The sequence below is a fragment of the Mauremys reevesii genome, linkage group 5 (assembly GCF_016161935.1).
Source record: "Mauremys reevesii isolate NIE-2019 linkage group 5, ASM1616193v1, whole genome shotgun sequence".
NCBI lineage: Eukaryota > Metazoa > Chordata > Testudines > Geoemydidae > Mauremys > Mauremys reevesii.
Genome location: NC_052627.1, coordinates 96767144 through 96779219, shown reverse-complemented (window position 1 = coordinate 96779219; position 12076 = coordinate 96767144). Strand labels below are relative to the sequence as shown.

At 40.4% G+C, this 12076-nt stretch overlaps 1 protein-coding gene across 3 annotated transcripts in view; it reads left to right on the top strand.

The window, feature by feature from the left end:
* Positions 1-723: 723 nt before the first annotated feature.
* Positions 724-12076, top strand: part of KLF3 (Kruppel like factor 3) — a 32147-nt gene continuing 20794 nt past the window's right edge. Inside the window, exons 1-2 of one of the 3 annotated variants that reach the window (XM_039541008.1) lie at positions 724-808; positions 6053-6104. The gene's annotated coding sequence lies outside the window, so the exon portion shown is untranslated. Of the gene's footprint in view, positions 809-855; positions 1209-4516; positions 5422-6052; positions 6105-12076 lie in introns of those variants that run through there. The other 2 variants (XM_039541007.1, XM_039541009.1) reach the window with 2 other exon arrangements.

The following is a 12076-nucleotide window of genomic DNA, read 5'->3' as shown; positions in this document are numbered from 1 at the left end:
TTCAGAGTCACTCCTTTAAGATTTACTTTGGTGTGCCCAAGAGCATAATTCAGGATTTCTTGTGTTGCCTTGACCTGGTCACTTTGGCCAACCCCATTAAGCACCTAAAGTTAGAAGAAGTTAGCTCAGTTGTTGAGCACAGAACACTGGTGTATCAGAGATCAGAACGTAGCCACTCCTGGGATTGGAAGGAATTCTTTTCTTTGTTTCCCCTTTTTATTTAATAGCAATGAGGCTACACGTCTTGTCTCTTTCATGTATGCGATGCCCCTGTTCTCTAACCGCCGAGCCACACTGGAGCCCAGTCCTAAAAACAGCCCCACACAGGGCCTGTGGGTGCACCCAGGTTACATGGAACATGAGTCCCCAAGCCAATGGTAACTAAGGGAAGGGTCCGCCCCCAGGCAGCAGCCGCACAAGCAGCCCGGCCAGAGGAGCCGTGCCCGCCCTGCACCACGCCGGCAGCGGCTCCGCCGCCCGTGCCCCGCCAGGCGCTTTGCAAAGGGCGGCAGAGTCGGGCTCCGTGGGCGGCTGGGTGCCGGTGCCCTTGCCCAGCCCGTGTTTGTGAAGCCAGCTCCGCGGCAGCCCGCCCTGAGCGCCTCCCTTCCTGCTGCCCCGGGGGCGCCGCGCCGCGCGGTTGTTTGGCTGCTGCCGCAGCTTTGCTGCTCGGGCGGGCAGGGGGGTGTAGTTGGCGCCGGGTGCCAGGCGCACGCCTCTGCCTGACACGCAGCGAGGGAGAGGCGGAGGAGCAGCTGGAAGGGCCGGTCGGGCGGCGGCTCCGCCGCGGTGCTGGGGATAATTAGTGTCTGTGAGTCTGTCTGCCTCCGGGGGGCAGGGCGGGGGGAGCAGTGCGTGCCTGGCTGGGTGTGCGAGCCAGTGACTCGCCCCGGCCCCTCCAGCGCAGCCTCCACCCAGCGGGCGGGGAGCCGCCCTGGCCGCGCTCCCCTCCCTGACCCTCCCCTTACCCCGCCGGCCAAGGGAGCCTGGCAGAGCGAGCGGCGCCGGCGTCATGTGACAGCGGAGACTAGTGCCAGGAGCCTGGGGGAGCCGAGCGAGCGCCCTCCCCTCGCCCAGAGACGCACGGCCACCGCGGAGCGCACAGCCTCAGCCGCAGGGAGCCGGGACGCGGGCCGGGTGCTTTGCTCTGCTTCACAGCCCCCATCGCAGGGCTTCGGGCGGCGGCGGAGGCCCCCCCTGCCCTGCTGAGGGTGAGCGCGGGGAGAGGAGGGGGGTCATTCCTCGCGTCTGACTGCAACATGCCCAAGTTTCCAGCGGCTGGAAGAAGGGGGGGAGGGGTCAGCGTTGGGGCGACCTGGGTGCATGCAAAGCTGCGAGCCCGCTGAGGCTCGGGAGGGAGCGGGCTGCTCTGGGGGCCGGCGCTGCTCCCGCGGACCGTCCTGGCGGCTTGACACGCTCCAACTTCTGCGAAAGTTTTTCAGGGGTGGGGGGAGAATGGATGTTTCTGTCTCCAACTCCTGTGGTGCTTTATTATCTGTTTCTGTACAGCTTGTAAGGGCGGAAGGAGGGGTTACCAACTCCGATGATACTTTGTCTCTTTCTGGGAAGAGGGGACAGTAGGTCACGTGTGTATAGGGGGCCGAGTAGGGGGGGTTTCTGCGGATGTTTCTATCCCCCAGCTTCTGAGATTGCTGCAAAGGTTGCAAGAGAGGGTGGGACAAAATAGAGGGGTCTGCTCTGGTGTGTGTGGTTTCCTCTGTCTGACTGGCTTTTACAGAGATTGGGTAAGAAAAATCACGCACCTGGTGTGGCCTTTGGCTCGGCTCTCTCGTGCTGATCCCAGGACGCTCCATTGTCTCCATATGAAAGGGAGTCCCTTTCTTTCCGGCTCTTGACTTGGACAATATGAGTTCTCTTGGGCTCCTACTCAGTAGCAGTTGTTTCAACCCCCAGAGCATCTTTTGTCAGATGGGGGACTGCAGTGCAATAGACAAGTCTACAATTTAAAATGTCATCAGAGCTTGCTAATGCTATTAAAGTACAACATTGAGTTGGACAATGTAATGGGTTCATTCACTTCTGTTGGATTATAAATGTTTGTCTTCTGTGGGGAGAAAAAACGGTGAAGAGGGTTGTTTTTGTTGTTTGTTTTTTCTAAATAGTACACTATCACTAGTACATTATGGTTAGGGTCATAGCACTGTGGAATAGTTTAATGGCCAAATTTAACCCTGGTATAACTTGACTGAATGTGGTGGAGTTACACCAGGGATACAATTAGTCCTAACATGTTTTTAAAATAAAATATTAACATATTTAGTCTTATTTTACACTTTTCTAGGAAAAAGTTCAAATCTCTAATATGATATTTAGTTCTGACACTTACTTTATATTTTAACTTTTATAAGGAATTGGAAATGGCATCCATAATTGACTTCCTGCCTATATGAATGTTGTTTTTCTACACTTAAATGGGAATAGGAATATTTATCTTCAGTCTTTGTCAGATGTAAGTTATTACACTCAAATTGGCTGGGGGGTGCAAGGCGAGTGGATGGACTAGAGAAAGTTGTTCTTTAAGACCCCACGTTGAAATCCTACACAAAGTAGCAAAAAATCAGGAGTAATACCTAGTTTAGAATTGTTCAAATTGTCAGAAAATCTTTGATGAAATAAATTTCTTTATCCATTCTGATTCAGTTTTACTGCACCTGCATTGTTTGCTTGTGCTCTGCCTCTACATAGTGGCCCTTTGAAAACTCAGGAAGTGTCACTATTCACAGGGCTCAACTTTGAATGTGGTGTTGTTATGAAAAGCCAAGCTTGGGTCATGGATGGAGGGACTTTGTGGTTTTGGTTTTATTGAAATTAATGTCCATAAATGTTCTTTAATCTGTATTGAAAGCAAAGAATACAATTGCTGCTCACTCATGTATTTTTTCCATAGAATAGTTTTAAGATGTGCTGTCTTGGTTGTTGTATAAGGAACTTCTTTTATGAGAGGAACCACATCTGGATTTGATAATCCTGTCTGACCCTGGGGACACTTACTTCAAACTAACTTTATCCCTTTTGCTTTAAAATGTATGATTTAGTTTGATAGCACTAATATTTTCAAATACAAGAGTCTGCAGCAGAGTTTAGTTGAGTGGCATTCTTTCCTTTTATCCAAGCAGGTAAATATGTTTTGCCTACACTGGTTAATGTATAATAGTAGGTGAAGCCTGGGGTTGGGAGGTGGGTGGAGAAAGAAGACATAAAATGGTCCTTTCCTTTTATGAGGAAACTGAAATGTTGTCAGTATATAACAGTTATGATAGTGCCCTACAATATTATGAAAATACACTACACCTACACAACAGCTATAGTATCAGCCAAAACCACAAGTGAGATAAGGTGGGCAAGAACCATATTACCCAACTTGCCTTTCTAATACCCTGGGACCAACATGACTACAGCACTACAAAACCAAAAGTGTTTAGGTAAGTCATGATGTAAAAGTGAATTAAGTCATTTGAAAGTGCTAGGATACTACAATGATGAGGGGCTAATCAAGTACCTAGATACTTTCGATACTTACCTTTCCAAATGTTAAGTATGAAGAAAATAAGGAAGTGGTAATATAACTAGAGACCGTACAACCAGACACTGTTGTGTAGATTCTTCTGTAACCAGTTGTAATCTCGTACTTCTGAAATTGCAGTTACTAAAATGAAATGTACGGTGGTTACTGTCATTACTAGGCTGCTAATCCACGTAACTTGCAGTAACACAGTCCCATGTCTGATAATATTGGGTACAGCAGCTGTCCGACCCACCATGCGGAACTAGTTCAAAGCATGTTGTAAAAGGAAGAATAGTGAAGTAGTTGTGCTGAATGAAACTAAGTATAAACTTATTCTGATACATTTCATGTAGATGAGGTGTGCTTCTTCACCCCCATAACTCCTTATTCTCGGTATGTTTTCTTCTTTAAACAGCTTAATGGTTTTAGTGTGATGTGTATTAGTGATTTGTCAAAAATAAAAAAAATATTTGTGGTTAACTGGTTCTACAGTTAAAATCTCATTCTATAAGTGCAACTAAAGAAAAAGTACAGAAAAGTGAAAATTAGTGTGGATTGTTACTGGTATGTGTTTTAGCAGAGTGAGTCTTTAATAACTCTTGAAATTTAAGTTCTGTCATCAATGTACTGAAAAGAAGAGCTCTGTGTAGGCTTGAAAGCTTGTCTGTCTTACCAATAGAAGTTGGTCCAATAAAAGAGATTACCTCACACACCTTGTCTCTCTCATATCCTGGGACCAACAGATACAGTAACACTGTGCACTAAATTATGTCAGTCTTCAGCTGTCAAACCATACTGAATTTTTGCAGTGGGAAAATAGCCAATTTCTAAAATAGGCTGTACTTTTAAAATTAATTCTTGTATTGACCCGATAGTTCAGTTTTTCTCTTTTGAAGAAGATAATTTTAGGCTAAGAGTTAGCTGTATGGTGTTATAAAATTCAGGCTGTAGTTAAATAGTAGCAGCTTAGAGGCAAAAAGAAATCCAAGGGAAGGCTGGGGTTAATTATCATGATCTGTGGTGTCTAAAATCACATGTCCTCTTCTGTTAAGTGTAGGTATTTGCTTATTTGTAAATAGGGCAGGTCTCCTGTATAAAGACAGTGTTTGTATTCACACCCAATGAACAAACACCTCCACCCACTGTTGTTGTTTAAAAAACTCCAGCTGCTCATGAATATAGGGTCAGAGAGGGCCGCCTAAATGTTTCTCTGTGCTTTCTCTCCAGCACAGCCAGCAGAGCTGTTTCCTGTTCTTTGTTTCAAGGCTGGGGTTTGCGTCATACATTCCAAGTGGCATATGTGTGCTCTTTCCTGTTTCAGGCTGTTTTTTTAAGTAGACCAGTAGCCCAGTCCAGGCCCCTTGTCACTGCCCTGCAACTCCCAGTCCCCACCCAGTGAGTTATCATGTCTCTACACACACATGATTGCTTAAGTTGCCTGTGTTATGTCAGCATGAGAAGTCTGAGTTAACCTTTTAACACACCCTCTGCTCCAGTATATTTACATGGGTGAATAATGAGTTTCATTCCCTTTTCTAAAAACTTGTTTGACTCTTTAAAAAAAAATTGAATCTGAGTTCTCCTCTCACCTGTGCCAATGTAAGTCTGGAATAATTCCATTAAAGTCAATGGAGTTGCAGTGGTGTAATACCAGTGCAAGTGAGAAGAGAATCCAGCCCTGTATATTCATTTATGTGAAAACCTATTGGCTTCTCCCCACATCTGTTCTGAAGATACCACCATGATCATTTTCTGTTCCAGTTTTGATCAAGATTAGAATTGTACCATTTTTTTCGAAGAGAGGAAATATCGTACTGTTACATGAATTCAAGGATCCGTACTCTTCCAGATTTAATGCAGGAAAATGAGAGACTAACAGCTTTCTTTGGATTAAATGGGTATGGCAGTGCTATATTTTGCTAAACTCTGAGCACTTTTTGAAGGAGTAAAGTATGTGTTTTCTACTTTGATATCATATTTTGTTTTCATTTGTCTGCTGTGGACCAACAGAGAGAAACATCAAGAGGAAATTCAAAAAGAGGACATAAGAAATATTTCTGTTACTCTGCATCTGACTGTAGGAGAACTAAGGACCTGAGCCAAAGCTCATTGAAATTGATAGAAAGATTCCCATTGACTTCAAAGGGCTTTGAATCAGGCCCTAAATGAATGAGAAATCATATGAAAATAGGAAATGGACTGTCTTTCTCCCTCACTTATGTTTGAAAAAAAAATACATTTCCTTGCATGCACACAGAAATGTTTCCATCTTTAAATATATCATTTTTATTTAATTTGTTTTTGAAATTTTTCTTCTGCTAATGCTGGCTTTTAGATTTTAAATTTTAAAAAAGGGGAAGTTTATGTTGGACACATTTGCAATATTTTTTTCAGAAAGCATAATAGGATTTAGAGACACTTGTAGTGAAAACATAACTAAATTTTAACTATATCTAAATTATAAGTAGCAACTCACTGAAATGCACATATATATGGATACTTACATTATTTTGCTTTTTGTCTCTTCAGAAATACAAATTGTAAGAATTATTTCAAGTGAACACACAAGCTAATAATTTTGGTAAGTTGTATTTTTAAAAATCCTAATTTCCTCTTTTACGGATTTTTACTTTTGTTCTTTTGCTGCTATTAAAAAATTATGTACAGTATATTGTCATTGCACAGTGAATAAATATTATAATTTAGCTACTAGTTAAACTGTACAGGATTTGAGCCTCAGTCACATTTCATCTTTTCTCCATGGATCAGCAAAAGGTGGTGACCTAGCTTTAGTTTAGTACCGGGAACCAGTGTGTAGTATAGTAAATTTTGCTATTCACAACTTTCTGTAGTCAAGTTTCTATAAAATCAGAAACTGAGATTCATATTACAACAAAATTCTGCATTTTGTAGAACAAGTTTTTTAAATTAACTGACATAGCTAGAAGGAGGTCTTTTCAAAAATAAAACTCTTCTATGCAGCCAGTATTGAAGCTTTGTGTTTTCATTCCAAGGCTAGTTGCTTCCAATCCAAAAATGTGAAGTTTGGCAGAGCGGGTTTAGGAACAGATTTAACCCTTCACTTTTAATGTTTTATCTAATACCAAGGTTTCCTTTTAGGGATTTAATAGCCATTGTTGATCTGTCCCAAGGGAAACTAGTATAAGTGTGTGTTAGCTAAATAGAAAAATAAATCTCTAACAGATTTTAAATACTAAAATAAGCCATAATGGAAAGAGATGGGGGGGGGGGATTGGGGAGGTTGCTAACACACTTTGGTACACGAGAAAAGAGACAAAACCTCCACTCCTAGAGACTCCAAGTTTATTTAATCATTCTTCCATTGACACCATTCACTTTCTCTCTCTCTCTCTTCATTTCCCTAGATACACACACACATACATGTGCATGCACTCATGGACGTTTCTTTCCTATTTTCAAATCTTCATTGAAATTAAGAGTGTAAACTATTATTCATTAATGTATTTTTGGTCACTTAATAGTTAGAGATTTTCAGCTCTGCCTCATGTGGTCAAAGGTGTAAAAGACTGTCTGGAATATGTTTGAGCAAGTAACAGAGCAGACTTGTATCTTAATATTAGAGGATGATATTTTGTATCCTGATGTTGACATTTTTTTTTTGACACTCCACCTGATTTTTCAGATTTTGATTTCTATGTGTATAAAATTAGCTTTGAGGTCTGTCACACTCTTTCTGTCTCTCCATTTCCCAACCAGTCTTCCTGAATAGAACAAAGGCTACTTTTATTCTTCCTTTCAAATTCTCTTTAAAATTAACTTTTTATTTAATTAAAAAAAAATTAAGAAGAGGGTTCCGTTTGGAAGGGAAAGATTGTCATACCATTCTGCATACTTCACTTGTTTTCAGAGGTCTGATCTGTTCTCTTTACTAAACTATTTCTCCTTGTAAGCAGTAGCTTGAGACAGGAAACCAGACAGCAGTCTGCCCTGATAAGGGAGAGTATTGTATGCAGTATTGTCTAAGGAGGTGGCTAAAGATCTTTTCTCTTTCTTTCTTCTTTAGGGCCAATAGATATATAAAATAGGGATTGCATAAGGTTGTATGGATGCAAAGTTTGTTTTCTCAGTGGAAACTTCAAACTCAAAAAACAAATACCTTTCATGAATACCCTTAGAAACTGTTTTCTAAGACTTTTTTTTTATATGGAAAAATGTGTTTTTCAGCCATACTGAAGTGTACACATACTGGAGTGTACAGAACAGCATAGTTGTAAATTTCAGTGAAATACGGACTAGTCTGCTATATGGCTTCTGACAAATTAATATGTTAAAATAGTTCTAGATCAAACAAAGTGATTTATAATAATGGGAAGGTTGTGATGTGCATTTTCTCAATCTCAGTACTGTACTGGCATGTTTCAGGAGTTATTCCAATTCCCATTGGAAATCCACTGGGTTTTTTATTTGGGGGGGAAAAAAAGCTACCTATTAGTAGAAATTGTCTCTTGTTGCACAGCCAATTCCTTTTAACTTTCCCCAGTACTACTTTTTGTGTGCCAAACTGCTTTGATCCTTTCCCCAGCAGTGCTGTCTCTGGGTCTGTCTTCACTTAAAAGTTCGGTCGACATAGCTACATTCATCAGGGATGTGAAAAAAACACACCCATGACCAACATAGGTATGCTGACCTAAACCCCATTTTAGATGATGGAAGAATGCTTCCACTGATGTAGCCACCATCATTGGGGGCTGAGGGTTATGTTCCCACACTGGCTGAAAAACCTCTTCCATCTGTGTAGGCTGTGTCTACGCTACAGGTTTACACAGGCATAGCTATGGCGATGTAGCTATGCCAGTATAGTCTCTGTAGTGCAGACACATCCTGGATTTTCACTCTTCTCGCTCTTATTCCCTTTGACTGAATCTAATTGCTAATCTAAATTTGAGATTTTCTGTGTCTGGTGCTATTTTGGGGCTTGATGAAGGAAAGCACTTAAGCACATGCTTACTTCCCATGGAAGTCAGAGTATGTTCTTGTGTATTTTGCTGATCCAGGGCCTTGAGGAGCAACTACTACTACGAATACAAAGAAATCTTGTTGCCAACTGTGGAGGGGATTTCCTTTACCCCTTCCAGGGACTCCTGTTAGTTCAACAGAGGAGAACCAGTTTCTGCTATCTTTTAAGGCTTCATTGAAGATTATTTCTCATTCAGTCTCAGAAAACCTCCCTGGCCTTTGGATGTCATCAGTATAGTTCTTCCAATATTATCACTTCTCCTTAATATCTGGGGGGTGGGGGGAAGTTTAGCTTGAGACTCATGAAGGAAGAAATAGTTTCAGATCATCAGAATTAGTTCTAAAGAGCCATGGCTGCAAAATCTTGGGCACTTGACTCAAGTTGCCCTCTTGATACATTACTGTAAAAGCTACAGTGGTGGGCACTAATGTAGTGCTGATTTAGTGGCAATAATTAAGTTACTTTGTAATTATACCAATAATACATAGCATTTGCTAAACAATGATTGAGCCTCACGCAGCAATAGGGTGCCATCTCCTGTTTCCCCTGACACAAAAACTGAATAAACAAGCTTTGTGTGGGGTACTGTGCAGAGGATGGGAGGTGCAGAATCTGTTCTCACCACCCCTAGCCATTGTGTGGATCAGATCATTGGTCATCACTATTCCAGATATGTAACTAGAACTGGACCAAAGCCCTTCTGCATCTTTCTCGGGGATTTGTAACTGCTGGATCTGTGTGGCTAAGACCAGACCCCAACCCAAAACCACCTCCCTTCACAGAAAGCTATAGGGAGCTTGTAGGCCAATGTGTGGGTATGCAGAGCCCTCTGTGTTTTGTGGCTGCCCTCCACCTGGTTAGTGGTACAGTGCTGTGGCTGCTATGCCCATGGGCGAATCTCATCCAGAGTAAATAGCCTGTACAAATCCTTATTGTCGGAACACGTGTTAAGTACTCTTACTCACATCAAACCATACATGTCAAGAAGTTAAAACTGAGACGTCTCTGATGTTGACAAGAAAATTTTGATGGTAAAAATTCCATAGGATTTGAACATAGCATTTTCCTTTAATAAAGGGCAGGGGTTTGTCTTTTTCTTACCTGCTGTCTTTTTGCTTGGCTTTAGCTGTGAAAATGTTGAGGGACTTTGCTTGGACTTTACCTTTGCACCTGTCCTTATTTACATACAAAAATGAATTGCTTGGCTTGTCTTTTAGAAATACAGGGTGTGAGCAGAATCTTATCAAAAGCCATGTCCTGTTTGGACAAGTTGGACTGCCTTGGCAAAGATCCATAGGGTGGAGTGAATGGGAGGAGGCAGGAAAGTAAAACTGGGTGGCTTGTTAGCAAAGAGAGAGAGGGGGTGGAATGTTTGCCTACTGGATTGCAGTTAATTATTTAGTTTCAGATTACATACAGCATACATTTTTTTACCCACATAAAAACACTTCTATGCAAAGTAGCTCATCTAATTTGAGAAAGATAAAGTCGACTCTTCTGATTTTTTTTTAATATGGTTTGTGTGAATTGTATGGTTTCTCCTTGCTTTGCTGTCAGGAGGGTGCCACAGGTACTTGAGAGGATACTTTAGTTTTCTATAAATTAATCTTATTTACTAAACAAGCTGTGGGCTGTGAAACAAGTATATTACGAAATCAGTGTGTAGGCAGATCCCTACTATTCTTCACACGTTATGTTTGAAACAAATAAGGCAGTCTCCCCCCGCTTCTCAAACATTTAATAGCAGGGGAGTATAATGTGATCTTGCATACCTACATATGTATGATTTTTAAAAGTATACTACAGAACCTTTACTATAAAATATTATCAGAAATAACAAAATACAATTTTTTTGTTTACTTACTTGAAATAAATTCAGGCTTCACAACCAGTGTGTCTTTCTTCCATTCAAGCATTGTTCTTTTAAATAGATCAAAGAACAACAATTTCATAAGTGTCAGACCTTCAGCTGGTGTAAACTGATTCCAGTGGAGCTACACCATATTACACCAGCTGAGAATATAGGCAGGACCAAAAGATCATGCATAATGTAGTGTCCTCTGTCCAAAATCAGCCTCTCTTACTATTTAGGTAGAAATAGTACAGTAAAAGAACAGTATAACACATTAAAGGGACACTCAAGTTATATACTGTGATACAGCAGTAAAAGTAAAAAATTTATCTACTATTTTAGATGACTATGAAAGACAAAGAATTTTTCACTTTTACTCTCTGCAAGACACTTTCTGTTGTCAGTTTCATTCTAACCTCTGTACAGTCAGTTAGCCCCTAATTCTGCAAATATGTGTATGTAACTTTTACATATGTAAAGTTAGGCATATGCTAAGTGTTTGCAGGATATGGGTCTTAGTCACTTTCTATGATTTTATGTGTGGATCTCTCACATAGCAGCAAGAGAGAAAAAACAAACCTTAAAAATAGAAAAATGTGATTTTTCAAAACTACAATAAATGGCAGAGGGAATAGGTTGGGGGAGGAAGGAAGGTGTATTATCTGAAACTATTAAACTTTTTTTTCCCTTCAAGTGACTAGATTACAAGTTGATGGTGTCACTTCACCAAAACACATTTAAATTAAAAAATGGAAAGCAACTGGAAAGCTTCTGAAGGCAAATATTTACAAATTCTCGTATATATGAAGACTGGCATGCGGTATAGGGTTGGGTTGTTTTTGCATTGTGGGATATCCTTTATCCATTCATGTATTGTTAGATGCATATATCTGTGTCTTTGGGAAGTCATATGTAGACAAAGTTCCTTCACGTGAAAGTGACTAGGAAAATTTAATTTGTCAGAAAATTATATGAAATGCATACATTCAGAAAAATATCTAATTTAAATGATTCCCTGAAGTTGCAGGAAAAAATTCATAATTGTTCAACCTTCTCACAGGCATTATTGACAAATGTACATAGACACATCCAAATTATAAAATGTTCTATCTTTCAAAGCTATTACTTACTTTTTTATTTAGACAAAACTAGCAGTTTCTTTGAACTACTGTATCTGATTCTCTTTTTCTAAACTTGGTTTAATTAAGCCCTCCCCTTATTTCATGATGATGATATTCAGGCTTATATTCAATGATGTTTTAGTTTGCTCTTTCGAAATCAAGCTTTGTTCGTTCCAAGTACTTAGAAAGTATACCGTTGTAGTATTTTCCATAAATTATTAAACTTTGCCCTTGATTTATAAAGTAAATCCCTGGTAGGCTTGAAACAATTCATTCTTTCTTTCTCTCACATATCTCAAATTGTTTTCTCACATGCGTACACACTGACTATTGCATGATTGCTCATTAATATAGGACTATTGGAATTGGTCTAATTTGGGGCGTATATATTTTTGTGTCCCATTTATACTGTTAAATTCCAGACACAATTAAAACCTTTTACTATATTAGTGAGTCTTTAGCTTACGCCCAGTGAAATTGTCTTGACAGAGTACAGTAGCATTTTATTTGTTATGGATTTCTAGTGCCACCTACTGGATGCAATTGAATTTGTTAATACTTAACATCAGTCTTTATACTGT